This window comes from Mesoplodon densirostris, chromosome 7 (genome assembly GCF_025265405.1).
Source record: "Mesoplodon densirostris isolate mMesDen1 chromosome 7, mMesDen1 primary haplotype, whole genome shotgun sequence".
Classification (NCBI taxonomy): domain Eukaryota; kingdom Metazoa; phylum Chordata; class Mammalia; order Artiodactyla; family Ziphiidae; genus Mesoplodon; species Mesoplodon densirostris.
Genome location: NC_082667.1, coordinates 9,044,136 through 9,070,082, shown reverse-complemented (window position 1 = coordinate 9,070,082; position 25,947 = coordinate 9,044,136). Strand labels below are relative to the sequence as shown.

At 46.2% G+C, this 25,947-nt stretch overlaps 1 non-coding gene across 1 annotated transcript; it reads right to left on the bottom strand.

Annotated features, from left to right (window-relative positions):
- Positions 1 to 6,885: 6,885 nt before the first annotated feature.
- Positions 6,886 to 6,958, bottom strand: TRNAG-CCC (transfer RNA glycine (anticodon CCC)). The gene has a single exon. It is a non-coding gene; the product is annotated as a tRNA-Gly (tRNA).
- Positions 6,959 to 25,947: the final 18,989 nt, after the last annotated feature.

The window sequence follows — 25,947 nt, the reverse complement described above, 5'->3', positions numbered from 1 at the left end:
GCGCTGCGCTGCGGAGCGGGGCCCCGGGGCGGCAGGGCGCGGGGCCGCGGGGCCGGCGGCGGCCCGCGCGCGGCGCTCGGTGCGCGGGGCCCCGGAGCGCGGGGCGCATGCACTGGGCGGCCGGCCGCACGGACGGCTGACTGCTAGCTCGGCGGCGCGGGCTGGACCGGGGTGGGGATTCCTGTCTGGGGCCCCTGGGGCTCCTTTAAGGGCTCCTGGGTAAATTTAAAGGGGCCGCGCGCTATTTCCTCCTGCCAGCTCGCGGGGGGCTGGGGGGAGAGGCATGAGGCGACCAGCCGGACCAAGGCTCCGCAACCTTCGTCCGCCGCGGACGTTAGGAGCACGGACCTCGCCGTCCTCGCGGGCCCGCGCCGCCGCCTCCGGGGCTCGGGTCCCGGCTCCTGAAGGGTCACCGAGGCGGCCAGGGGCGCCGCGTCCGTTGCGACGCGCTTCCACCCAAGCTCGGCTCGCAGCCACTGCCCCCTCGGGGCATCTAAGCGCCCGGCTCCCCGCACCGGCGTTGGCAAGGGGGTCACCCGGTGGGGAGGCCCCGGTCCCTGCCAGGGACTGCCTCCTCCCGCGCGAGCTAGGCGCGGGCCCCAGAGCGGACACGACTGGCAGGGGCCCCAGATGGCCGCGTCCCCGCAGAGAGGGTGGAGCCGCGGGGGCGGCCGCGCCCCCTCCCGCGGGAGCCGCCCGGGAGCGCTGGGAGCTCGGGCTTCAGCATTGGAGGGCGGACGGGCCAAGCTCCCCCGGAGCTGGCCGGGGCGGGGACCGCGGCCGCGGAGACTCAGGCCGAGGAGAGGGGGCGCGCAGTAGACCGCGGAGAGCGGGCTGCGCCGGGGCCCGACGCTGCCGGGCGGAGGTGGCCCCAGGATGGAAGCCGAGAGGGGAGGGCGTGCGCCGCCGTGACTCAGGCTTCTGCCCCCGCAGGCCTGGGGGTGCGACACGAGGTCCTAGACGCGGTCCTGGACCCTCTGCCCCGCACGAGGAAGGGAAGAACGCTGTCCCCGGGCGGGGAGTCGGGCACCTGGGGACCCGCGCCACCACGGCTGGGAAGCTCTGGGGCGGACCCTGGTTGCGAGCCCCGGGATGCCTCGGAAGCCCCAGGTCCCAAGAAGCGGAGAGAAGGAACCTGGAGAAGCAGCTAGGGGCACGGCAGCCTGGGGTCCTTCCTCGAGGACCGGCTGGAGAAGCAGGTGCTTTCTGTGCCTGTGGTTGGTCACCCACAACAAAGGCGATTCCTAGAGATCCAAATTACAGGGTGCGGGAGGCCATACAGGGTCTCATTATTTAGAGGTGGGTTTTATTCTCTTCTTCGGGGAGGTGCCCAGCAACCCGTTAAAGAAGTCACTCTTGACACATTCATTTGCTCACTCTACACCTATTGTGTGCCAGCATGCTCCCAGGCGCTGGGCAGACAGCAGTGAGCAAGATGCGCAAGTCTGATACTGTTTCTGACTTAGCACCCACAGCTTATACAAAGGAAACGATTCCAGTCCTTGGGGAGCCATGGGAAATATTAAATTACTTGGGACACAGGAAGCCTGCTTCCTAAGTGTTCGTGAAGAGGGACCAGGAACTAAAATTTTTGAAGTGTCTAAAGGTGTCTGTCCCATTGGAGATGTTGTCCCATCACTTCCTCAGTCCCCATGAGGGCCTGCGAGAGACATCACCCTGGGTAAACAGAGTCTCTGTCCTACAGCTCTGCTCTCTCCACTACTGGCCTTGCTGCACTCCACCCACTTGGGTGCCCACCAGGGGCCCTGGTGCTGATGTGGTGCCAGATGGGACCATGAGATGGGGGATTCCCTTATTCATATGTCCTTCACCTATGCCCGGCCAGGGACACAAAAGGAAAATAAGACACAGACCTGGCCTTCACATGTTCCTAAGTATGTTTTTTAAACAATTACAAAGACAACCCATGTTCAGAGCTGGCCACTGAGACACTTTTGGTAAATGTCCTTCCGGTTCTTTTTCTCTGTGTATAAATAGGATAATTTTGATTGTTACCAACAAAAAGGTATCGACACCACCTAGAGCCATTTTTAACAACCTCTGGCTCCTCTCCTTGCTCACATCCTGCGTAGATTCAGGACCCGCTCCAAGCTCCACAGGTCCAAGGCATCTTCCACTCACCATCTGATCCTCACAGCCACCCTACAAAGATGAAGCTTTGCTTTGCAGATGAAGAAACGGAGACTCAGAGTCAAGAGTCTCACTCAAGTCCATTCATTCATTTACTTATCCACTTATTCAGAAAGCATTGACTGAGCCAGTCCTGAGTATGTAGCACTGGGCTGGGGATACAGAGGTTTAAAGATTATATAGCACAGCCCTGGGAGGTCCCATTCCCCACTTCCTAGGAACTCTCTGTCTACTGGGTGGACAATGGCAGCCAGGGTCACATTAATACTTTTCATGGGTCCTAGGTACTTTTGCCTCCATGGGCATCTTCCTCTAAAAAAAAAAGAAGGAAAAAGGAAAAGAAAAATGATTTAATGGATTTTTATGGGCCCTACAATTTTTTTTTCTGATGTGAGAAAAAATAACACATTTTCTTTGACCCTTAAAGTTCTTTTTTTCTTCTGATTTTTAAATAAGTTAAAATATTTTCATGAGCCCCTAAGATTATCAAGGGCTCTAGGCACTGTGCTCCCGAGGCCCAATGTCTAGCCAGCCTTGATTGCAATACAGGGTGACAAGTGCCAGGGGAGAGGCTACCCAACCAACTGGGGAAGACTTCTTAGGGAAGGTATGGCTTGAGCCAAGTCTTCAAAGGCCAGGAGGTATTGCCAGGATGAGAAATAGAGGCAGGGAAGCTCTGGGGTGAAGGAAGATTTCTGGTGGGAGAGGCAGAAAAGGAAATGGAAAGAGCAGGGACAAGAGTCTCGGGTGCCTTTGCTGAGAGTCCGTGTTTGTCCCAGAGGCCCAGGGAGTGCCTGGAGCCAGTGTGCAGGGCAGTCAGCAGGCAGCCCTGAGAACACAAGGGAGGAGGGCGAGAAGAGAGAGAAAGACTGAACACAGTTGGAGCCATCCACGCCAGCCACAGAAAGGCTGTAAGGCAGCAGCTACAGGGTGGATGGAGAGGAAGCCAAAGATTTGAGCAGGGTCCCAGCACATTGTGGTGCCATCTTCACTGCACACAGAGACACTGGAGGGGGGTGTGAAATGCCACCTGTGCCCCCAGCTGAGCCAGAAGGAAGGTGCACCTCTTCTCACCTACAAGCTATTTGTTAGCCAAGCGTGTACCTGAAAGCTGCCTCCACCTAGAGCGAGCATCTTTTCCTATTTCACTAGCACAGAGAAGCACCCCACCCTTTTTAAAATGAATGTGATTTTAAAAAATATTTATTTACTGTATTATTTATTTTGGCTGCGCTGGGTCTTAGTCGCGGCACGCGGGATCTTCGTTGTGGCATGAAGGATCCTTCGTGGCGGCATGCGGGATCTTTAGTTGTGGCATGTGGGCTTCTTAGTTGCAGCATGCATGTGGGATCTAGTTCCCCGACCAGGGATGGAACCCGAGCCCCCTGCATTGGGAGCGTGGAGTCTTACCCACTGGACCACCAGGGAAGTCCCCAGAGAGGGCCCTTTTAACTAATTTCTAACAAAGGCCCTGTAGATGCCAGCAGTGGTCCTAGATTGAGCTATATTACGAGGGTAGAACCTACAGGACGTGGTGACTGATGGAATGTGATGGCAAGAGAAAAGCCTGGCTAACGCCCAGCGTCTGCACTGGAAGGGCAGGGATAGAAAAAGAAAGACAGATTTGGGGGCGGAGACAGAATGAGGTCACAAGTGGAGACCTTGGAGCCTGTATGGAAGCCAGAACTCCTCGTTTTTGCACCAGGCCACTTCCCCTCCATTCTCTGACACACATGCTTAGGCCACCATCTGTGGTCCTCAGCTGGCAGCACCGCAGGCTCCTTAGGGTGGCTGGTCCCAGCCTGCAAGAGCCACAGTCTCTCGGGGCAGAATCGGACTGTCTTTCTAGGGCCTCAGTGGCTCCTCTGGAGTCCCGTTGAAGGAAGGGCCTCCCTAGTGACTAGAAGGGGGTACTGTGAAGAGTGTTCCTAAAGGAAGTTTTTCAGGCCGTAAATAACATCCACCTCACTAGACCCAAATTTGCCACAAATTCTAGATTCTACTTTTTGAAATGTCTCAGAACTATAAAACGGGTTCAGAAAAGTGGGTGTTCAGTGTTCTCTAGAGGGCAGACCTAAACCCTTTCAAAGAACAAAAGTCAATGGGTCATACAGCCTATGAATGTCAAAGGGACTTTCCATGTAGACTGTACATTAAATCATCCCTTGTAAAACTCCAAAGGAATTTCAAACCTAAAGATTATCTCCAGGTGTAAGGTAAACTTCAAACTTTATATGTGCGTGTTGAGGGGAGAGAGGGGGGAGGAATTTCAACCCCAGGCACTCAAATTTGCAAATAAAACAGCCAATGATGTCTCTGTTTTTAGAGAAGAGAAAACTGGCAAAAGCTGTTTCCCAATGTTGCTTAGTCGAGTGTTCATTGCAGGTGAAGAGGATGTGACATATCCCAAGAGGGAGAGTCACAGGTGAGAAAGGAAGTAACTTGTCCAAAACACAGCTAGTAATTGGTGAAAAGAAGACTTAAACTCCAGCCTCCCGGTCTCTAAAGCCCTGACACTTAAAAACACTTTTTTAAATTATAAAATATTTCAAACATACAGAAAAAAAAATATAAGTACCTATGTACATATTCTCATACCTCCCAGCTTTAACAACTGTAAACATTGTGATGTATCTGCTACATAGCATTTTTTAAGAAAAAATATCACAGAGACAGTTGAAGCTCCGAGGCAAGCCTTCCTGCTCCACCTCCTTCCTCCCTGCCCAAGTTCACCCTTCCTGAAGCTGGTGCTTGTCCCTCCCATACAAGTTGCAGTACTTTCACTGCCCACGTATTCATAAACAATATAAATCAATGACTTACATGTTTTTAAGCTTTAACTAAGTAGAATTACTCCATACTTATCATTCTGGAACTTTCAAAGTTTCTTGCACTTACCCACACTACACAGTTTATTCTCAAACACATTCATTTATTCATTCATTCATTCTTTCAGCTCTTGTTTATTGAATGTTTGTTACAGATCTCACCACTGAGGTTGACTCACAGATGAAAACCCTAGGTCTCACATTCTGATTTCTGATTCTGATTCTGGAGGAGTTGGTCCAACGAAATATTCTTTTATTTGTTTTTAAGTTTAAAAATTTCTTGTTTTTATACAGTGTTTAAAGGTTACTTTCCATGTATAGTTATTACAAAATATTGGCTATGTTCCCTGTGTTATACAATACATCCTTGAGCCTGTCTTACACCCAATAGTTTGTACCTCCCACTCCCCCCACCCCCAGTGAAACATTCTTAATGCCCAGGCTGTATAACTATTTACTGGGGTGACGTGATCACTCAGAAAATACAGGATAGCATTCGTGTTCTTACCTGTTGGTGCCAAAGGAAGAATAACTCTAAGGACCATGGCTCAAGTGGCTTGAGTTACCACTAGTGCAGAAAACCATAGATGCATCAGAAGGTCCTCAGAACCAGCCTCAGATGCTGGCCTGCTGCTGGGTCCCCAGCTCCTCATTGTGGGGATGTCTTCAAGATGGTCTCAGTGTCCTACCCTCCTGATCTGGCTTATAAACATTTGAGGATGTTAGTCTTCCCTCTACTTCACCCCACTAAGGAGAGACAAGTCTCATAATGGTCCAACTCCCTGACCCGGCCCTGAGCAGAAACAGGGAACAAGAAGTAACTGAGGGACTTCTCTGGTGGCACAGTGGTTAAGAATCCGCCTGCCAAGGCAGGGGACACGGGTTCAAGCCCTGGTCGGGGAAGATCCCACATGCCGCAGAGCAACTAAGCCCGTGCACCGTAACTACTGAGCCTGAGCTCTAGAGACCGCGAGCCACAACTACTGCAGCCCACGTGCCTAGAGCCTGTGCCCCGCAACAAAGAGAAGCCACCGCAATGAGAAGCCCACACACAGCCACAAAGAGTAGCCCCTGCTCTCCGCAACTGAAGAAAGTCCACGCGCAGCAACGAAGACCGAACGCAGCCAAAAACTAAAAAAAAAAAAAAAAGCAGTAACTGACCAGCAAGGCCTTCATCCCTGTCCCTCTTTAAATGTGTCAAAACCAGACATGTGGGAAACATCCCTGGTGGTCCAGTGGCTAAGAATCCGCCTTCCAATACAGGGGATGCAGGTTCGATCCCTGGTCAGGGAACTAAGATCCCACATGCCGCGGGGCAACTAAGCCCACCACAACAACTGAGCCCACGTGCCACGACTAGAGAGAAGCCTGCGCGTTACAATGAAGAGTCCCCCTCACCACAATGAAAGATCCCATGTGCCGCAACTAAGACCCGACGCAGCCAAAAATAAATAAATATTTGCTTTATAAAATGCTTCTTTATAAAAAACAAACATCAGACATGTGGGATTTCTTTGTCCCTTTTCTATAACCTGTTATCCAACACAGAACATTCCAGTGGTTACTTAATGTTTCATTAATCCTGTCTCAGTATGAGTCAGCACACTTTTATTGGTAAATGATGGAAAACACAACTTAAATTGGTTCAGTATTTTTTTTAAGGTGGGGAGAGGGTGTATTTGTTCATGGGACTGAAAACTACAGAAGAGCTGTCTTCAGACGTGACTTGACCCAAGGCTCAGTAGAGTCACCATGATCTTAGTGTCTCTCTGTCTCTCCCTCTGTTTTTATTTTTTTATTTTTTTTAAACATTTATTTATTTATTTGGCTGCACCGGTTCTTAGTTGCAGCATGCAGGATCTTCATTGCGGCATGCGAGTTCTTAGTTGTGGCATGTGGGATCTAGTTCCCTGACCAGGGATTGAACCTGGGCCCCCTGCATTGGGAGCACAGAGTCTTAACCACTGGACCACCAGGGAAGTCCCTCTCTCTTTGTTTTTACCCTGCTTCCCTGGTTCCCTTTCGGACAAGTCTTTCAAATGATGGCCCCTAGCAGTTCCAGACCTGTTACTTCGCCACTTCAAGGCTCTCAGAAAAGAAAGATCTTCCTTTCTCCAGCAATGTGAACAAAATCCCAGGTCTAACTCTCATTGGCCTGAATTGGATCACATGCTTAATCACATGTTTATCCCTCAACCCATCACTGTGGCCAAACACATGGGATGTGCCACCTCCCTGTACCTGGGGTCAGATGCCCTTTCCGGGAGGAGTCAGCATGTGGACTGAGAAGGGTGGATGCTATAAGGAAAAACCATATGAAGTTAACAAAAGAAGGGATGCTGAATGGCAGAAACAAGATGTCTAGTCACTCATGTTGAGAATATATTGTCATTCCAGCTACTAACAAGACACTAGTAATACAGGGGCAAGGCACATTTGGGGGGCCATCTCTCCTATTCTATCCGTCACAATCCTGCAGGAGCTGGTTGTCCTCTGGCTCTCTGCCCAGCTCACCCCTCCCCACCCAGAGTGGGAGCCCCCAGCAGCCATCTTTCCTCCCTACATTCCAGCTTAAGGGCCTAGAGGTGACTGTCCAGTGGAAGTGTCACCCTGACCCATGCAAAGCCAATCAGATCCTTTCTCCTGACACTTTTCGGGATTTCACAGACAGCTAGATGATGTCTGAGGGTGGGTGGCTGAAGCTGCATCGATCAGGACCAGGCCTCTCCCACTATGCGGAACAGAGTGAGGAGACCCAGACTGTGGAAAGGGGAAAAGGTGCTGCCTGCCCTTCCTGCTTCCAAGCCCTGAAGAGGCCTCATTACATGCATACCTGGGTCCCCTGGGATACATCCCCTTTTTCATTTCCTTAAATTAATCTCTGATTCTTGCAACAAAAAGCTCCTACTATGTGCCAGCAGTGACTATAAGACATAGCCCTTCCCCTCACAAAGTTACAGAGTCTTATAATTCAATAAGAAAAACTCATCTTACACTTAAAAAAAAAAAAAAAAAGGTCAAAGGCTAAAAATAGGCAGTTCACAGTCCAGGAACGACAGGTGGCCAGCAAAGTAGCTCAACTTTACTTGTATTCAGGAAACTGCTGACTAAACAGCAAGATATTGTTAGTCACCCAATTGATTGGCAAAGATTTTAAAGTTTGAAACTATCAGGAATGGGGAGGGCATGAGGAAAGGGGGACACACAGCTGGGAATGTGTCAACTACTAGGGCCAATTTGTTTTTAGTTTTTAAATTTATTTATTTATTTATTTATTTTTGGCTGCACTGGGTCTTCACTGCTGCGCGCGGGTGCGGGATTTCTCTAGTTGTGGCAAGCGGGGGCTACTCTGTTGCAGAGCACAGGCTCTAGGCGTGCGGGCTTCAGTTGTGGCACGCAGGCTCAATAGTTGTGGCTCGCATGCTCTAGAGGGCAGGCTCAGTAGCTGTGGCGCACTGGCTTAGTTGCTCCACGGCATGTGGGATCTTCCCGGACCAGGGCTCGAACCCGCGTCACCTGCACTGGCAAGCAGATTCTTAACCACTGTGCCATCAGGGAAGCCCCACTAGGGCCACTTCGGAACGCAATTTAACAAAATCTATTGAAATCTAAAAATGCACAGACTCCTAAAGGCAATGTGGTATCCTGGATTGGATCCTGAAACAGATAAAGGACATTAGTGGAAAAGCTAGTGTTATGGACTGAATTGTGTCCCCTCCTAAATTCATATGTTGAAGACAACCCCCAATGTGACTGTATTTGGAGACGGCCTTTAGAGTGGTAATTAGGTTAAATGAGATCATAAGGATGGGGTCCTAATTCCATAACACTAGTGTCCTTCTAAGAGGAAGAGATACCAAAGAGCTCTCTCTCTCTCCCCATGCAGGTATGCACAGAAGAAAAGCCATGTGAGGACACAGGGAGAAGGTGACCATCTGCAAGCCAAAGAGAGAGGCCTCATAAGACAACCCTGTTGGCGCCTTGATCTTGAACTTCCAGCCTTCAGAACTGTGAGAAAATAAATTTATGTTGTTTAAGTCACCCAGTCTGTGATATTCTATTATAGCAGCCTGAGAAGACTAATACAACTAATGAAATCCAAATAAAGTCTAGAGTTTAGTTCACAGTAATATGCAAAAGTTGGTTTCTTAGTCTTGACAAATGTACCGTGATAATGTAAGGTGATAACATTAGAGGAAACTGGGTGAGGGAAATATGGGAGCTCTCAGTACTCTTTGCAACTTTTCTATAAATCTCAATTTATTCCAAAATTTTAAAAAGTTTATTTGCAAAATGCACATACCCTCTGATCCAGCGATTCTACACTGGAGAAACGTACATGTACAAGAAGATATGGATAAAGGGTGTTCCTTGCATGTCAGGTAATGACAACCCAGGAATTACCTAACTGTCCTTCAGTAGGAAAAGAGCTGAATAAGCCAGAGAATGTTCATGCTATAAATACTATATGGCAGTAAAAAGAATGAGGTAGAGCTATGTGTATTAAAGTGATAAAAGTAAGATGCAGAAGGATTTAAGTTATTCAATAAAATACTATCATGAGAAAAAGAGGAAGGGTTGCGGGGTGATGGAGCCGCTTGGAGGCTGCTGGGGCTTTCAGGTGGGTGGATACCTCTGCCCCCTTGGCCACTTGGTGCCCACTGCCCCTCGGGCATGTCTCCTCCTTCCTGTTTCTCTGCCTTCTTTCTTCCCCTTAACTGTTCACTAAAAACAGTCATTGTATTTCATTAGGTTATATTTGCCCAATTCTTAGGGAAAGACAAGCCCTTTTCTGATTATCTTCCCACTTATTCATGCAATATATACACAATTACTATTTCTTGTATGTGGCCTTCAGGAAGTTCTATGAAACAGCAGCCCTGAAATGTCATGTTCTCTATAATCAAGGACTTGCCCAGTGTGCAAAGCTGGCAGCAGTGCAGGGATAATAAAAGCTGCTGCCTGAACTATTGGGACATTTACATCCTTTGGGGGGTCCTATCGGTTTTATAATGTTGGGGAATGTGAATGGTCCCCAACATTCCATGTCCAATCACACAAATGCCTTTATATTCTAACTCCTGAGTGTCTCTCCCCTGCTGACCGAACTTTCAGAGCCTGTTGTTAAAAGGTATTGAGGCGGACTTCCCTCGTGGCGCAGCGGTTAAGAATCTGCCTGCCAATGCAGGGGACACGGGTTTGAGCCCTGGTCCGGTAAGAACCCACATGCTGTGGAGCAGCTAAGCCCATGCACCACAACTACTGAGCCTGCACTCTAGAGCCCACGAATCAGAACTACTGAGCCCACGTGCCACAACTACTGAAGCCACACACCTAGAGCCCGTGCTCTGCAACAAGAGAAGCCCCCGCAATGAGAAGCCCACACACAGCAACGAAGAGTAGCCCTCGCTCGCCGCGACTAGAGAAAGCCCACACGCGGCAACGAAGACCCAAGGCAGCCAAAAATAAATAAATGAATGAATAAAAATTAAAAAAAAAAGATACTGAGGCACATTAAAATTTTAGGAATTTATTTGAGAAAGAATGCATCCAGGGCTTCCCTGGTGGTGCAGTAGTTGAGAGTCCGCCTGCCGATGCAGGGAACACGGGTTCGTGCCCCGGTCCGGGAAGATCCCACATGCCGCAGAGCAGCTGGGCCTGTGAGCCATGGCCGCTGAGCCTGCGCGTCCGGAGCCTGTGCTCCGCAACGGGAGAGGCCACAACAGGGAGAGGCCCGCGTACCGCAAAAAAAAAAAAAAAAAAATCCATCCAAATTGGTCATCATCAAATGGGAAGTGGTTAGCACTCCGCAGATGGGAGCTGAGGAAAATCTTTTATAGAGAAAATGTGGAAGCAAAGTAAGGGAATTACTGATTGACTATAGCTTCAACGCTATTTGGCTGTTAATGATTGGTTGTTAGGTTTTGCTTTCATAACCTCGAGGTATTTACAGGTTAACATTTTGGTTTTTGCTTACGTAGGTGCGGGGGCACTAGAGCCACCTCAGTCTAATGGTCTCTTTGTTTAATTTAACAATTCTCCCTTTCGATCATCTGGAGGATGAACAAAAGTTTAGTATTAGCCCCATTCTCAGTCACTATGAGAGTTAAATTGCTCTTACCAGGTTATGATGTCAGATCCATAGAAGAATTGCTTTTGCTGTTTATCCCATTGTACATCTTGTTTCTGTTTCTCCAAGCACAGTGAGACCATCTGATTTGCTGCTGATGGCTGCAAACATGCATTTGAGATCTTTGAGGCAACACAGCCCACCAGGGAGACTGCAATGATGACTCCTGGGGGATAATACCAAAAGACTGAAGTACACTCCTTAGCCAGGCAGGGCCCCCATAAACCAAAACAGTTGGTATCAAGTAAATCAAAGAATGTACCTGATGTGGTACCAATCTGTTTTAGCCAAGTAGCTTGTTTGTTAATTTCTTGTATTTGAGTTTTTACAACACCAGAGGTGTTAATTCAGGTACAGCAGGAGGTGTTAGCTATGGCACAGACCCCTTGGTTCAGCCAACAAATAATCTAAAGCAATTTTTTGTTTCTTTTTTTTTTTTTTTTTTTTTTGCGGTAGGCGGGCCTCTCACTGTTGTGGCCTCTCCCCTTGCGGAGCACAGGCTCCGGACGCGCAGGCTCAGCGGCCATGGCTCACGGGCCTAGCCGCTCCGCGGCATGTGGGATCTTCCCAGACCGGGGCACGAACCCGTGTCCCCTGCATCGGCAGGCGGACTCTCAACCACTGCGCCACCAGGGAAGCCCTAAAGCAATTTTACTATCTAAAACCACCTTAGCTAGAGAGCCTAGGTACTTTTGTTGTGCAGCCAAGGCCTTAGCAGTAGACTCAGCTATGGTTGCCAGAGTTAAGAATAAGTTTCTAAACATATGTTTGTTTATACTAACTCCAAGCCAAGGAAGTAGGGACCATCCAAATGATGCCCATCCAGAGGTGTTAACATCTGCTGACAAACTTCTTTTTGCTCCATAGTATAAATTCAAGGGAGTGGCCAACGTTGAGTTTCTGAGGTATTATGAAGGGACAATGGAACACTAAATGCAGCAAGAGCACAGTGCCCTGGGACTTCCCTGATGGTCCAGTGGTAAAGAATCCTCCTTCTAATGCAGGGGACACAGGTTTGATCCCTGGTCAGGGAACTAAGATCCCACATGCCGCGGGGCAGCTAAGCCCATGCGCCACAACTAGAAAACCCACATGCCACAACTAGAGAGAAGCCCGCGCACCACAGCTAGAGAGAAGCCTGTGCACCCCAACAAAAGATCCCGCATGCTGCAACTAAGACCTGACGCAGCCAAAAATAAAAATAAATTAAAAAAAGGGCACAGTGCCCTTTCATCCTCCAGCTGTCAAGACAATGAGTTGCTCAAGCATAGAGGCCAATACCAAAACTTCCACATATAAAGCCATAGCCAGGAAGTGCACATAGGGCTCCTTCATAAGTATTAGCATCTGTGGGCTCATTGGTTGGTACAGAAGTGTTAGCATCATCCTACCAAGACCCAACATACTGAAAGACCACCTAAATATATGGGCCTGTCAGCAAGCCTATAAATGCTCTGATTTACATTGGCTGCTCTGCAGTGTTTTTTATATATATATATATATATATATAATAATATATATATATTATAATATATATATATATTATAATATATTATAATATATATATATTATAATATATATATATATATTATAATATATATATATAGAGAGAGAGAGAGAGAGAGAGAGTGAATCTCATTTTCCCATCCCAGGGTTGGATTAAATTGAAGCAAGGAATGGGGATATGTAGATTTAGTATTTTTACCTTTATAAAAGGGAGCTGCCGAACAATTTAGGCACACAGTGGCATTTGGGATTTCAGTGAAATTACTTGTAGGGTAAACTAAAGGGTCTCTCCCTTCATGTACTGATTTTGGTTTAGCATGACAAATCCAGCAGTTAGTTAAGTTTCCTGCAGTAGCTATTGTTTGTGAAATCCTAATTATAGTGTTATCTTTCCATGCATTAATGAAGAGAAAAAGCAGAGAGCAAGTAGGTGAAAGGGATAAAGATTTCATATTGGAGATAAAGATCTTGATCTGTGATCTTGAGCGAGCTGTCCACTTCAAGATGTCATTTGTTTCTGGGGAGGAATCTCCCAATTTTAACTTTAGATTTCCGGCTAGTATGCAGTTCCAAGAGTTTGGAGGAGCCCTTTACAACTGGGAGATGTGGACCCAAGGTTCAAGTCTCTGAAGTTTGGCTGCCATCTGGGCAGTGAGGAGAACCTGAATGGTCCCTTCTAACGAGGTTCAAGGGCAGTCTTTCTCAGGTGTCGTTTCCTGAGAAGAAGACCCACTCCCCAGGTTCTAAGCTGTAGAAGCCTCGACAATCTGTAGGAGGGTCATGAAAAGCTTCTTTTACCTGGTGGAAATACATTTTAGCATAATACGTTAAAGCTTTACAATATTGAATCATATCAGAATTTGAGTACAGGAGACAGATGTGGTTCTATCACCAAGGGCACAGGTTTTCCTGTCACTATTTCATAAGGTATTACTTTATCCTTTCCCATAGGTGTTGATCTAATCACCATTAAAATGAATAGTAGAACTTTAGGCCAGGGCAGTCCAGTTGATTCTGTTAATTTAGCTAGCTTTAGTTTTAAGTTACCATTTGTCTGTTCTACTTTACCAGCTGACTAAGGACAACGATAATGCCATTGAGTCATCAGTGCTTTATTTGTTTAATTTTTTGTCTGGTGAAATGAGTTCCCCTATCATTGAAGATTTCTCTGGGGAAGCACCAGGAAGGAAATATATTTTCTAAAAGTTTCTCAGCCACAGTTGCAGCATCAGCCTTTCTGCATAGGAAGGCTTCAATCAATCCTGAGAACATACAAACAATTACAAGAACATATCAGTAACCCACTGAGGGAGGCAAGTGAATGAAATCCATCTGTAAGTGTTCAAACGGCCTGCCCAGTAGGTGGTGAGAATGCTCCATCTAATACCTTAATAGTCTTTCCAGGGTTATGGGTTTGACAAATCAGGTACTGGTGGTAAACCAAATTTGTGACCTTGGAGTAGTCATTCCACCAATACTTCTTCATAATTTGGATCATTTTATCTGTGCCATGATGAGTTGCAGAATGTAGAGCTTTTACTAATGGCATTTTCAAGGATTCAGGAAGAACCAGGCGACTATCCTGGCCCTCAGTGAATTGTTTAATATGAAATTTGCACCCTTGTTGGTCCCAACATTGTTGCTCCAGCTCAGATGCCTGATTTTGTCTTTTATATAAATTATCATAAATAATTTGGTTAGAATCAATCTTATGGAGTTCATTCAAGTTGCATATTGATACAATTTTAGTGATGGCTGATTTAGCATGGAAGTCTGCTAGAGCATTTCCCTGATACTCAGGTTCTGTCTTTCTAGTATGAGCTTCAGTTTTAATAACTGCAATTCAGTTAGACAATAGAATGACAGAGAGCTGTTCATTTACTTGGGGCCGTGGTTTGCTTTTTTCTTTTTTTTTTTGGCCACCCTGAGCAGCATGTGGAAATTCCCTGACCAGGGATAGAACCTGCACCCCCTGCAGTGGAAGCACAGAGCCCTAACTACTGGACCACTGGGGGAGTGCTACATGGGGCCCATTTTTTTTTTTAAGATTTTTATTTTATTTATTTATTTTTGGCTGGGTTGGGTCTTTGTTGCTGCGCACGGGCTTTCTCTATTTGCGGCGAGCGGGGGCTACTATTCGTTGCAGTGCACGGGCTTCTTACTGCTGTGGCTTCTCTTGTTGCAGAGCATGGGCTCTAGGCGTGCAGGCTTCAGTAATTGTGGCACACAGGCTCAGTAGTTGTGGCTCACGGGCTCTAGAGCGCAGGCTCAGTAGTTGTGGCACACGGGCTTAGTTGCTCCGTGGCATGTGGGATGTTCCCAGACCAGGGCTCGAACCTGTGTCCCCTGAATTGGCAGGCGGATTCTTTGTTTTTTTGTTTTTTTTGGTTTTTTTGCGGTACGTGGGCCTCTCACTGTTGTGGCCTCTCCCGTTGCGGAGCACAGGCTCCGGACGCACAGGCTCAGTGGCCATGGCTCACGGGCCCAGCCGCTCCGCGGCATGTGGGATCTTCCCGGACCGGGGAACGAACCCGTGTCCTCTGCATCGGCAGGCAGACTCCCAACCACTGCGCCACCAGGGAAGCCCGGCAGGCGGATTCTTAACCACTGCACCACCAGCAAAGCCCTGGGGCCCATTTTTGATCAGCCTTCCACCAGCAGTGAGGAACCTCTCTGTTTCCATAATATACCAAAGTCATGGACCACCCCAAACGCATATTTACTATCTGTATAAAGGTTTACTGATTTTCCTTTGAATAGCTGACAACTCCGAGTGAGAGCATATTTTATTGTTCTGCTGGTTGAGCAAAGTTAAATTGGGGAAGGCTTCACCTTTCCAATAATTCCTATTGAGCTGTCATAGCATATCCTGATTGATTTTTCCCTTCCGCATTCTTAGCATAGGACCCAGCGACAAAGAGTATCAAATCTTGGTTTTCTAACGATGTGTCCTGTAAGTCAATGCAACGGGTCAATAACCATGACACCATGTCTACACAGTTACAGTGATCTGTACCATTGTCTGCAAGGGCAGCAGTGTTGAGAAAGTTGCAGTGCTCAAGAAGAAGCTTAGATGTATAGCACAGGGAGAACAGCTTGATGCTTTGTGACGATATAGAGGGGTGGGATAGGGAGGGTGGGAGGGAGACACAAGAGGGAGGGGATATGGGGATATATGTATACATACAGCTGATTCACTTTGTTGTACAGTGGAAACTAACACAACATTGTAAAGCAATTATACTCCAATAAAGATGTTAAAAAATATGTATATATATATACACACACACATATATGGGAATGAAATAAAACTATAAAATGAAAAAAAAAAAAAAAAAGATGGAGGTTAGAAAGTGAAAGGAGGGACTTCCCTGGCGATCCAGTGCTTAAGACTCTGCGCTTCCACTTCAGAGGGGGTGGGTTTGATCCCTGGTCAGGGAACTAAAATCCCACATGCCGCGCAGCTAGGCCAAAAAAAAAAAAAAAAAAAGTGAAAGGAGAAGGATCTCATGTTAGTCGGCTTGCTGAAAAATGTTGAGTCTGATGGGAGTTTAATAGACTCTCAACAGCATGAGGTATAAGTATAAGTCATATCCTAATATGAAATGGACAAATTCTTAGAAAAGTACAACCTTCCAAGACCGAACCAGGAAGAAATAGAAAATATGAACAGACTAATCACAAGTAACGCAATTGAAACTGTGATTAAAAGTCTTCCAACAAGGACTTCCCTGGTGGCACAGCAGTTAGGAATCCACCTGCCAATGCAGTGGACACAGGTTTGAGCCCTGGTCCAGAAAGATCCCACATGCCGTGGAGCAACTAAGCCCATGCACCACAGCTACTGAACCCACGTGCTACAACTACTAAAGCCCATGCGCCTAGAGCCTGTGCTTTGCAACAAGAGAAGCCACCACAATGAGAAGCCCATGAACCACAAAGAAGAGTAGCCCCCACTTGCTGCAACCAGAGAAAGCCCTTGCGCAGCAATGAAGACCCAACGCAGCCAAAAAAAAAAAAAAACCTTCCAACAAACAAAAGTTCAGAACCAGATGGCTTCACAGGCAAATTCTAGCAAACATTTAGACAAGAGCTAACACCCATCCTTCTCAAACTGTTCCAAAAAATTACAAAGGGAGGAACACTCCCAAGCTCACTCTATGAGGCCACCATCACCCTGATACCAAAACCAGACAAAGATATCACAAAAAAAGAAAATTACAGACCAATATCACTGATGAACATAGAAGCAAAAATCCTCAACAAAATACTAGCAAACAATCCAACAACACATTAAAAGGGTCATACACCACGATCAAGTGGGGTTTATCCCAGGGATGCAAGGATTCTTCAATATACGCAAATCAATCAATGTGATACACCACATTAACAAACAAGAATAAAAACCATACTATCATCTCAATAGATGTAGAAAAAGCTTTTGACAAAATTCAACACCTATATATGATCTAAAAAAAAAACTGCAGAAAGTGGACATAGAGGGAACCAACCTCAACATAATAAAGGCCATATACAACAAACTCACAGCAAACATCATTCTCAATGGTGAAAAACTGAGAGCATTTCCTCTAAGATCGGAACAAGACAAGGATGTCTGCTCTTGCCACTATTATTCAGCATAGTTTTGGAAGTCCTAGCCATGGCAATTAGAGAAGAAAAAGAAATAGAAGGAATCCAAATTGGAAAAGAAGAAGTAAAACTGTCACTGCTTGCAGATGACATGATACTATACATAGAGAATCCTAAAGATGCCACCAGAAAACTACTAGAGCTAATCAATGAATTTGGTAAAGTTGGAGGATGTAAGATTAATGCACAGAAATCTCTTGCATTCCTATACACTAACAATGAAAAATCAGCAAGAGAAATTAAGGAAACAGTTCCATTTACCATTGCAACAAAAAGAATAAAATACCTAGGAATAAACCTACCTAAGGAGGCAAAAGACCTGTACTCAGAAAACTATAAGATACTGATGAAAGAAATCAAAAATGACACAAACAGTTGGAGAGATATACCATGTTCTTGGATTGGAAGAATCAGTATTCTGTGGGACTTCCCAGGTGGTCCAGTGGATAAGACTCCACGCTCCCAATGCAGGGGGGCCAGGTTTGATCCCTGGTGAGGGAACTAGATCCCACTTGCATGCTGCAACTAAGAGTTTGCATGCCACAACTATGGAGCCCTCCTGCCGCAACTAAGGAGCCCACATGCTGCAACTAAGGAGCCCTGGAGCCGCAACTAAGGAGCCCACCTACTGCAACTAAGACCTGGTGCAACCAAATAAATAAATAAATAAATATTTTTAAAAAAAAGAATCAGTATTGTGAAAATGACTATACTACCCAAAGCAATCTACAGATTCAATGCAATCCCTAGCATATTACCAATGGCATTTTTCACAGAATTAGAACAAAAAATTTTACGATTTGTACGGAAACACAAAAGACCCCGAATGGTCAAAGCAATTTTTTTTTTTTTTTGGGCTGCGTTGGGTCTTTGTTGCTGTGCGTGGGCTTTCTCTAGTTGTGGCGAGTTGGGGCCTACTCTTCGTTGAAGTGCACAGGCTTCTCATTGCAGTGGCTTCTCTTGTTGTGGAGCACAGGCTCTAGGCACGCAGGCTTCAGTAGTTGTGGTTCGCGGGCTCTGGAGTGCAGGTTCAGTAGTTGTGGCACATGGGCTTAGATGCTCTGCGGCACGTGGGATCTTCCTGGACCAGGGCTTGAACCCGCGTTCCTTGCACTGGCAGGTGAATTCTTATCCACTGCGCCACCAGGGAAGTCCAGCATCCACGCACTTCTGAGAGTTAAGGGCTTTCATACTTTAGAGTCTCAATTTCATCAATTCCTGCTTGCGGAGAGCAGAACACCTCAGGTTCAGGAGGGTCAGGAAATTCCTTCCGAGTTAAATTTCATGTAACTCTTTATTTTAGAATGCAAATCTCATCCTAACAGGCTTACTGGGGCCACGTCACACAGAAGGCAACTATGGTTTCCCAAAAATGGCCCTAGTGTCACCTGGGCTAGTTTAGTTTAGACACAAATACCTTTTGTCTTTGGCTAGAAACCCTCAGTATGGGAATACTTTACTCCAAGGGGATTTGCTGTTTTGTGAAAGTGGGTTTTAATATAGATAAAGTGGCAATGGTAAACCCCCATACTGTGCCGTATTCTGCACTGTTTATCTTAGTTTCCCTTTTCTCATTTAGAGGAATCCTGGGGAGCAACTTACCAAAGGATCCCTCAAAGCCCCATCAATGCTTATTATTTCAGTAATCAAATTTTTTGACGTCCCCCAATGGAAAGGCAGTCTAGACTAATAGGTGGAGGTCTCTTAAACGATGGGTTCAGCAGGGAGCATTGCTTTTTTCAGTGCCTGACTCGTTTACAGCAAAGGCAGACACTTCAGGGCACAGTATTCCTGAGTGAAGAATCTCTAGGTTCTGGCTTTTAATGTGCTCGTGGAGGTCCCCTTGGCCCTTGGAACTATTGTAACTTCAGGGCCGTAAATTGGTTGGCTTTTGAATTTCAGCTTGCTCCAGGGTTTTTTCAAAATGCTTAGCTAGGGCTATTAATTCAGCAGGAAAGGTGGCTTCCCAGCACAGCTTGTGTCTCTTTATTAGGCTACTTAGTTCAGCCAGAGCTTGCTAATGAATAAGGAAGTGAAGGTGTTTTCTGAGCCTTCGTTTAATAAAGCCCGGAATTTCACAAACAGGGTTTCCAATTTTGTCTTATGATCTGAGACTGATTTATTCTTTTTTTGTTGTTTGCAAGATTGACTGATAGACCAGTCAGTCTTTTGAGGAAATACCTTATCAGTTCTTTCAAATAGGCACTTCTCTGGTGGCTCAGTGGTTAAGAATCCACCTGCCAATGCAGTGGACACAGGTTCGAGTCCTGGTCCGGAAAGATCCCACATGCCGTGGAGCAACTAAGCCTGTGTGTCACAACTACTGAGCCTGCGCTCTAGATCCTGTGAGCCACAACTACTGAGCCTGCATGCCTAGAGCCCATGCTCTGCAACGTGAGACGCCACTGCAATGAGAAGCCTGCGCACCTCAACAAAGAGTAGCTCCTGCTGTCGCCACAACTAGAAAAAGCCTGCGCGCAGAAGCAAAGACCCAACACAGCCATAAATAAATTAATTAATTAAAAAAATTTTTTTTCACTTAGGTCTTGGGCTATTTTTCTGGAGCCTTTTGGGCCATCCCTGGCAGAGCAGTTTGCATGTGGGTCTTTAATATCACTCTTGGGGTCTTCCCACTGGGCTTCAGTCATTTATTTTTGGGTATTGCTAGGTCCTAATGTCATATGAATAAACTGGCAGCGATCTGGGAGCCCATATCATAGGCTGCAATTAGAATTCTAAATTCCTCATAAAAATTTTGAGGATTCTCTTGAGGATTTGGAGAACCTTTTATGATGGCCCTAATTCAGCCTTTGACCATGAGAAAAGATGGTTACATTTAGTATTCAAGGCTCAGCAGAGGGCCTCACTTTAAAAGGCAATTGAGGGCTTCCCTGGTGGCACAGTGGTTGAGAGTCCGCCTGCCGATGAAGGGGACGCGGGTTCGTGCCCTGGTCCGAGAAGATCCCTCATGCCGCGGAGCGGCTAGGCCTGTGAGCCATGGCCGCTGAGCCTGCGTACCCAGAGCCTGTGCTCCGCAACGGGAGAGGCCACAACAGTGAGGCCCGTGTACTGCAAAAAAAAAAAAAATTAATCATGTGCTGACAAAGCAGGAGACTTTATTGAGAAGGGGTACCCGGGTGGACAGCAGGAGGGTAAGGGAATCCAGGAGGACAGCTTTGCCACGTGGCTTGCAGTCTCGGGTTTTATGGGAATGGGGTTAGTTTCCGGGTTGTCTCTGGCCAATTGTTCTGACTCAGGGTCCTTCCTGGTGGTACGTGCATCACTCAGCCAAGATGGATTCCAGTGAGAAGGATTCTGGGAGGTTGGAAGGAGAAATGGACTGGCATCTCCTCTCTCCTTTTGACCTTTCCTGAATTCTTCCAGTTGGTGGTAGCTTGTTAGTTCTGTGTTCCTTACCAGGACCTCCTGTTTAAAATAACTCATGCAAGTGGTTACTATGTTGCCTGGCCAGGGCTGGCAGTTTCAGTCAGTATTTCCCCTAACAGACCCAGTCCAGCTTAAGTCAGACCTAATCTGACCCTGGACACAGTCCAGTTTCTTTTAAGTCAGCTGGCCCCCAGACCCAGACCAGAGAAAGAAATGCTTGAATAAATTCAGGGAGCTTTTTCAAACACAAAACCTGCAAACCTCAGACATGAAAGGAACTTACCCATCTTTCAGATGTAGCAAGAAAGCAGTGAGCTCAATGGGCTCAGCGGGTACCTCTGCCTGGTTGCTTGTTGCTCCTGTGGGCCATTTGGCATCTCCTTTGGATCCCACTTCTGACACCAGAACAGTTAAAAGATAAACTGAGGCATACTAAATTTTTAGGGAATTTATTTGAGCAAAAATCAATTCAAATAAGGCAGTGCCAAACTGAAAGTGGTTAGAAGTGCTCTGTTGATGGGAGCTGAAGAAAACTTTTATATGGAAAAACTGGAAGCAAAGTAAGGAAATTATTGATTGGCTATAACTTAAATCCTAGTTGGCTCTTTGTGGTTGTTTGTCTTTAGGTTTTGCTTTCATAACCTTGAGATATTCGCAGGCTTAGATTTTGGTTTGCTTCCATAGGTGATGTAGCATTAGAGCCCCCTCAGGCTAATGGCCTCCTTGCTTAATTAATTTCACACCATCATCTCTCCTGCACCACTGCATCAGCCTCCTCCTCTATCTCCCTGCCCCAGTCTTGTCCCCTGCAATCCATTCTCCACACAGCACTAGAATGATCTTTCTAAAGCAAATCTGGTGCAGTACCTCCCTTGCTTAAAGCCCTCTGGCTTCTCATTGCCCTCAGAATCAGAATCCATTCCTTCACAGCCCAGATTACCCCTTATCCTCATCTCTAACTACTAGCACTCCAGGACCCCTCAAGGAGGAGGCTGTACACATACCACACCTGGAATGCATTTCTCCCCCTGCTCCTGGTTCAATTGTCCTCATACTTTAGGTTTCCTGTAGGCATTTCAAGGACCTATGGTGGTCTGCTGCAAAACCCAGTCAGGAAAACACAAGAATGTAATTACCTTCTTATTTGTATGTCAAAATAATGTACTGAAATGTTAATTAGTCTTCTGTTCTCACTGCTGTGGAAGAATTAGCAGGTCGTTGATCTGAAAGCCTGGGTTCACAGAAGCAAAGCAGCTGGATTGTTCCAGAGGGGAAGGATCTCAGCAATAGAAGGTAATCCTGGCAGGATTCCAGGGTAGGCAGGGAAGAGATACCTGTGGACATCTCCTAGGTCTTGAGAGCAATGGAGAGGGTCTCTGTGGACAGGAAAAGGCTCACCTGAGAAAGCCAGGGTAAAGGAAAGATCTGAAGGCAGAGCAAGAGTGTGTCAGGGGAGTGGAGGTGGGGAAGATTATTCTAGGCATTCCAGCATGTGCAAAGGTCCTGTGGTGGAAGGAAACAGACTCATATAAAGAGGAAAGTGGCATGGATGAGATATGGCTTGAGGCAGGGCCAAGCATGCAGGATTTTAAAGGCTTTGTTAAGGATTTTGGTCTTTTTTCTAAGAGTAAGAGGAGGTAACCGAAGGGTGTTTAAACATTGTGAGGGAGGTTGACATTATCAGATTTATATTTTGAAAAGATAACTGTGGAAAGATATTGCAGGGGAACAAAGAGTAGAGGCGGGAGATGGATAGAAAGCCTTTGAACTGGACCAGGAGAAAAAAGAGGAGCTGCTAGGAATATGACAGTGGACGTGGAAATGTAGAATGCAGGCAGATTCCAGAGTCACTGAGGAAGCTCAACAGAAATGGGTGAGGGACAGTGGGAGGAGAGGGAGGCTCCAGTGATGACGCTGAAGTTTTGATTTGCGTGAAAGGAAAGGTGATGGTGTTATTTTATTTTATTTTTTTACATCTTTATTGCAGTATAATTGCTTTACAATGGTGTGTTACTTTCTGCTTTATAACAAAGTGAATCAGTTATACATATACATATGTTCCCATATCTCTTCCCTCTTGCATCTCCCTCCCTCTCACCCTCCCTATCCCACCCTTCCAGGTCATCACAAAGCACCGAGCTGATCTCCCTGTGCTATGCGGCTGCTTCCCACTAGCTATCTATTTTACGTTTGTAGTGTATATATGTCCATGCCACTCTCTCACTTTGCCCCATCTTACCCTTCCCCCTCCCTTTATCCTCAAGTCCATTCTCTACGTCTGTGTCTTTATTCTTGTCTTACCCCTAGGTTCTTCATGACATTTTTTTTAATTCTTAAATTCCTTAAATTATTTTATTCTTAAATTAAAAATTTTATTCTTAAATTTTATCCTTAAAAAGTTTATTCTTAAATTCTTAAATTTCTCTTTCTGACTTACTTCACTCTGTATGACAGACTCTAGGTCTATCCACCTCATTACAAATAGCTCAATTTCGTTTCTTCTTATGGCTGAGTAATATTCCATTGTATATATGTGCCACATCTTCTTTATCCATTCATCCGATGATGGACACTTAGGTTGTTTCTATCTCCGGGCTATTGTAAATAGAGCTGCAATGAACATTTTGGTACATGACTCTCTTTGAATTATGGTTTTCTCAGGGTATATGCCCAGTAGTGGGATTGCTGGGTCGTATGGTAGTTCTATTTTTAGTTTTTTAAGGAACCTCCATACCGTTCTCCATAGTGGCTGTACCAATTCACATTCCCACCAGCAGTGCAAGAGTGTTCCCTTTCCTCCACACCCTCTCCAGCATTTATTGTTTCTAGATTTTTTGATGATGGCCATTCTGACTGGTGTGAGATGATATCTCATTGTAGTTTTGATTTGCATTTCTCTAATGATTAATGATGTTGAGCATTCTTTCATGTGTTTGTTGGCAATCTGTATATCTTCTTTGGAGAAATGTCTATTTAGGTCTTCTGCCCATTTTTGGATTGCGTTGTTTGTTTTTTTGTTATTGAGCTGCATGAGCTGCTTATAAATTTTGGAGATTAATCCTTTGTCAGTTGCTTCATTTGCAAACATTTTCTCCCATTCTGAGGGTTGTCTTTTGGTCTTGTTTATGGTTTCCTTTGCTGTGCAAAAGCTTTGAAGTTTCATTAGGTCCTATTTGTTTATTTTTGTTTTGATTTCCATTTCTCTAGGAGGTGGGTCCAAAAGGATCTTGCTGTGATTTATGTCATAGAGTGTTCTGCCTATGGTGATGGTGCTATTTATTGAGCTGTGGGACATTGGGAGCAAAGCAGGCTCAGGGGAGGGGGCAGATGAGCTGGGGAGCACGTGGCTGCAAGTACCAGAAGGCAGAGGCTAAACTATAAGGCTGGTTATTGTTTACAGATGAAGCCCGGAGGTTGGAGTTTCCAGAGTTTTCTCAGACTCTTTCCATTCTTCAGCCCCGTCATTTTTTGCATGATGGCTTTTTACTCCTATGTTTGTTGTCTCATGACAGATATAGCTCCATATATCATGTGCTTACACCAGCGTTCCAAGTAAAAAGTAGGGTGCAGGGGCACAAGGTCCTTCCCTTCAGGGGCTCTGTCTTTTTATCTGGGAAGCAAAATCCTCTCCAGAAACTCCCCAGCAAATTTCCCCTTGCCTCTCATGGGCCAGAACTGGCTGCATGACCATACCTGGACACAAAGGAAGCTAGGAAGATTTGCATCAGTGACAAAGATTCTTCCTTGACAAACTCCAGTCAGGTTCCTTTGAACTCTATTCTCAACTATGCCCTGACTTTTGGGCTTCTGTATTCATCTCTGCATCATTCAGTTTTAGCAAGACTCTGTTAGGTCGGTTTAGCCACAATCCCGCCCTCACCCCTGAGGTTTCCATTTAGTAATTTTCCATCCACTGACCCCCACCCTGCTCCTTGGCTATAAATCCCCACTTTTCCTTATTGTGTTCAAGTTGATCCAGATCTCCCTCCCCTAATACAAACCCTCATTGTAAAGTCTAGCTGATCATCGTCAACAATTGTCATGAATAATTTTCTCTTTAACACCAGTCATTTGGCAAAAAAGAAAAGGATTATCACTGGTAGTTTAGAGTAATCATAATTTATCCCCCGAGGCTGAGGGCAGAGCCTATATTCCTAAAATCAAGGGAGTGCTATCTACTTCCTGTACCAAATGGGGATCTCTCAGCAGGGATAAAGGAGATGGGGAAGGGCTAATGGGTTGCAATGAACTGGATATGCACAGAGAGTATCAAGGTCAACTATCATTTGTGCAGTCCACATCCATGCTTCTTTCTGGAAACAGCAACTCCATTTTTCCTTTTGGAATTGTGCTTCTCACACTTAAATCAAGTGGTTTGGGTGTGGCTGATCTCATCCCCCGCATTGTGGGACTGGTGTATGACCCAGGTAATGTTGCCAGATAAAGTACAGGATGCCTACTTGGGACATATGGATCTTCACATTTTATTCATTATTTATCTGAAATTCAGATGTAACTGAATGTCTCTTTTTTTTTTTTTTTTTTTTTTTTTTGTGGTACACGGGCCTCTCACCGTTGTGGCCTCTCCCATTGCAGAGCACAGGCTCCGGACGCGCAGGCCCAGCGGCCATGGCTCATGGGCCCAGCCGCTCCACGGCATGTGGGATCTTCCCGGACCAGGGCACGAACCCATGTCTCCTGCATCGGCAGGCGGACTCTCAACCACTGCGCCACCAGGGAAGCCCTGAATGTCTCATATTTTTATTTATGAAATCTGGCAACTCCAGATCCAGGCCTACCAATAGGACACAGACATTGGTTTGGAAAAGGCCATGAGTCCTAAGCCAGGCAGATGAGAACCCCCTTCAAACATTTGATGGAGCGCTCAGGAAAGAGGCTTTTTTATTTCACTGGGTTGCAAATCTAGCAGAACATAACTTCAGCTGCAGGAGTCAGCCTAAGACCTAGATCTGGCTCATCCAAAGATTCCTTCTCCAGATTACAATGATTGGCTCATAGCAAGGCATAAAACCCAAGCAAAGTCAGCAAGACTTGAGCCTGGAGCTGATGATGGAATTATTGGGAAAACAGAATCTCTGTCTGCTGGAGTCACTGAGCTGGAAGCATGTAAGCCTGTTGGTGCTGGTGACCATCTCACCCTAATGTGAGGAGGGTAAGCCTAGAAGTTAAGTCAGCAGAGGGAATTCCCTGCCAGTCCCATGGTTAGGACTCCATGCTTTCACTGCCGAGGGCCTGGGTTTAATCCCTGGCGGGGGAAACAAGATCCCACAAGGT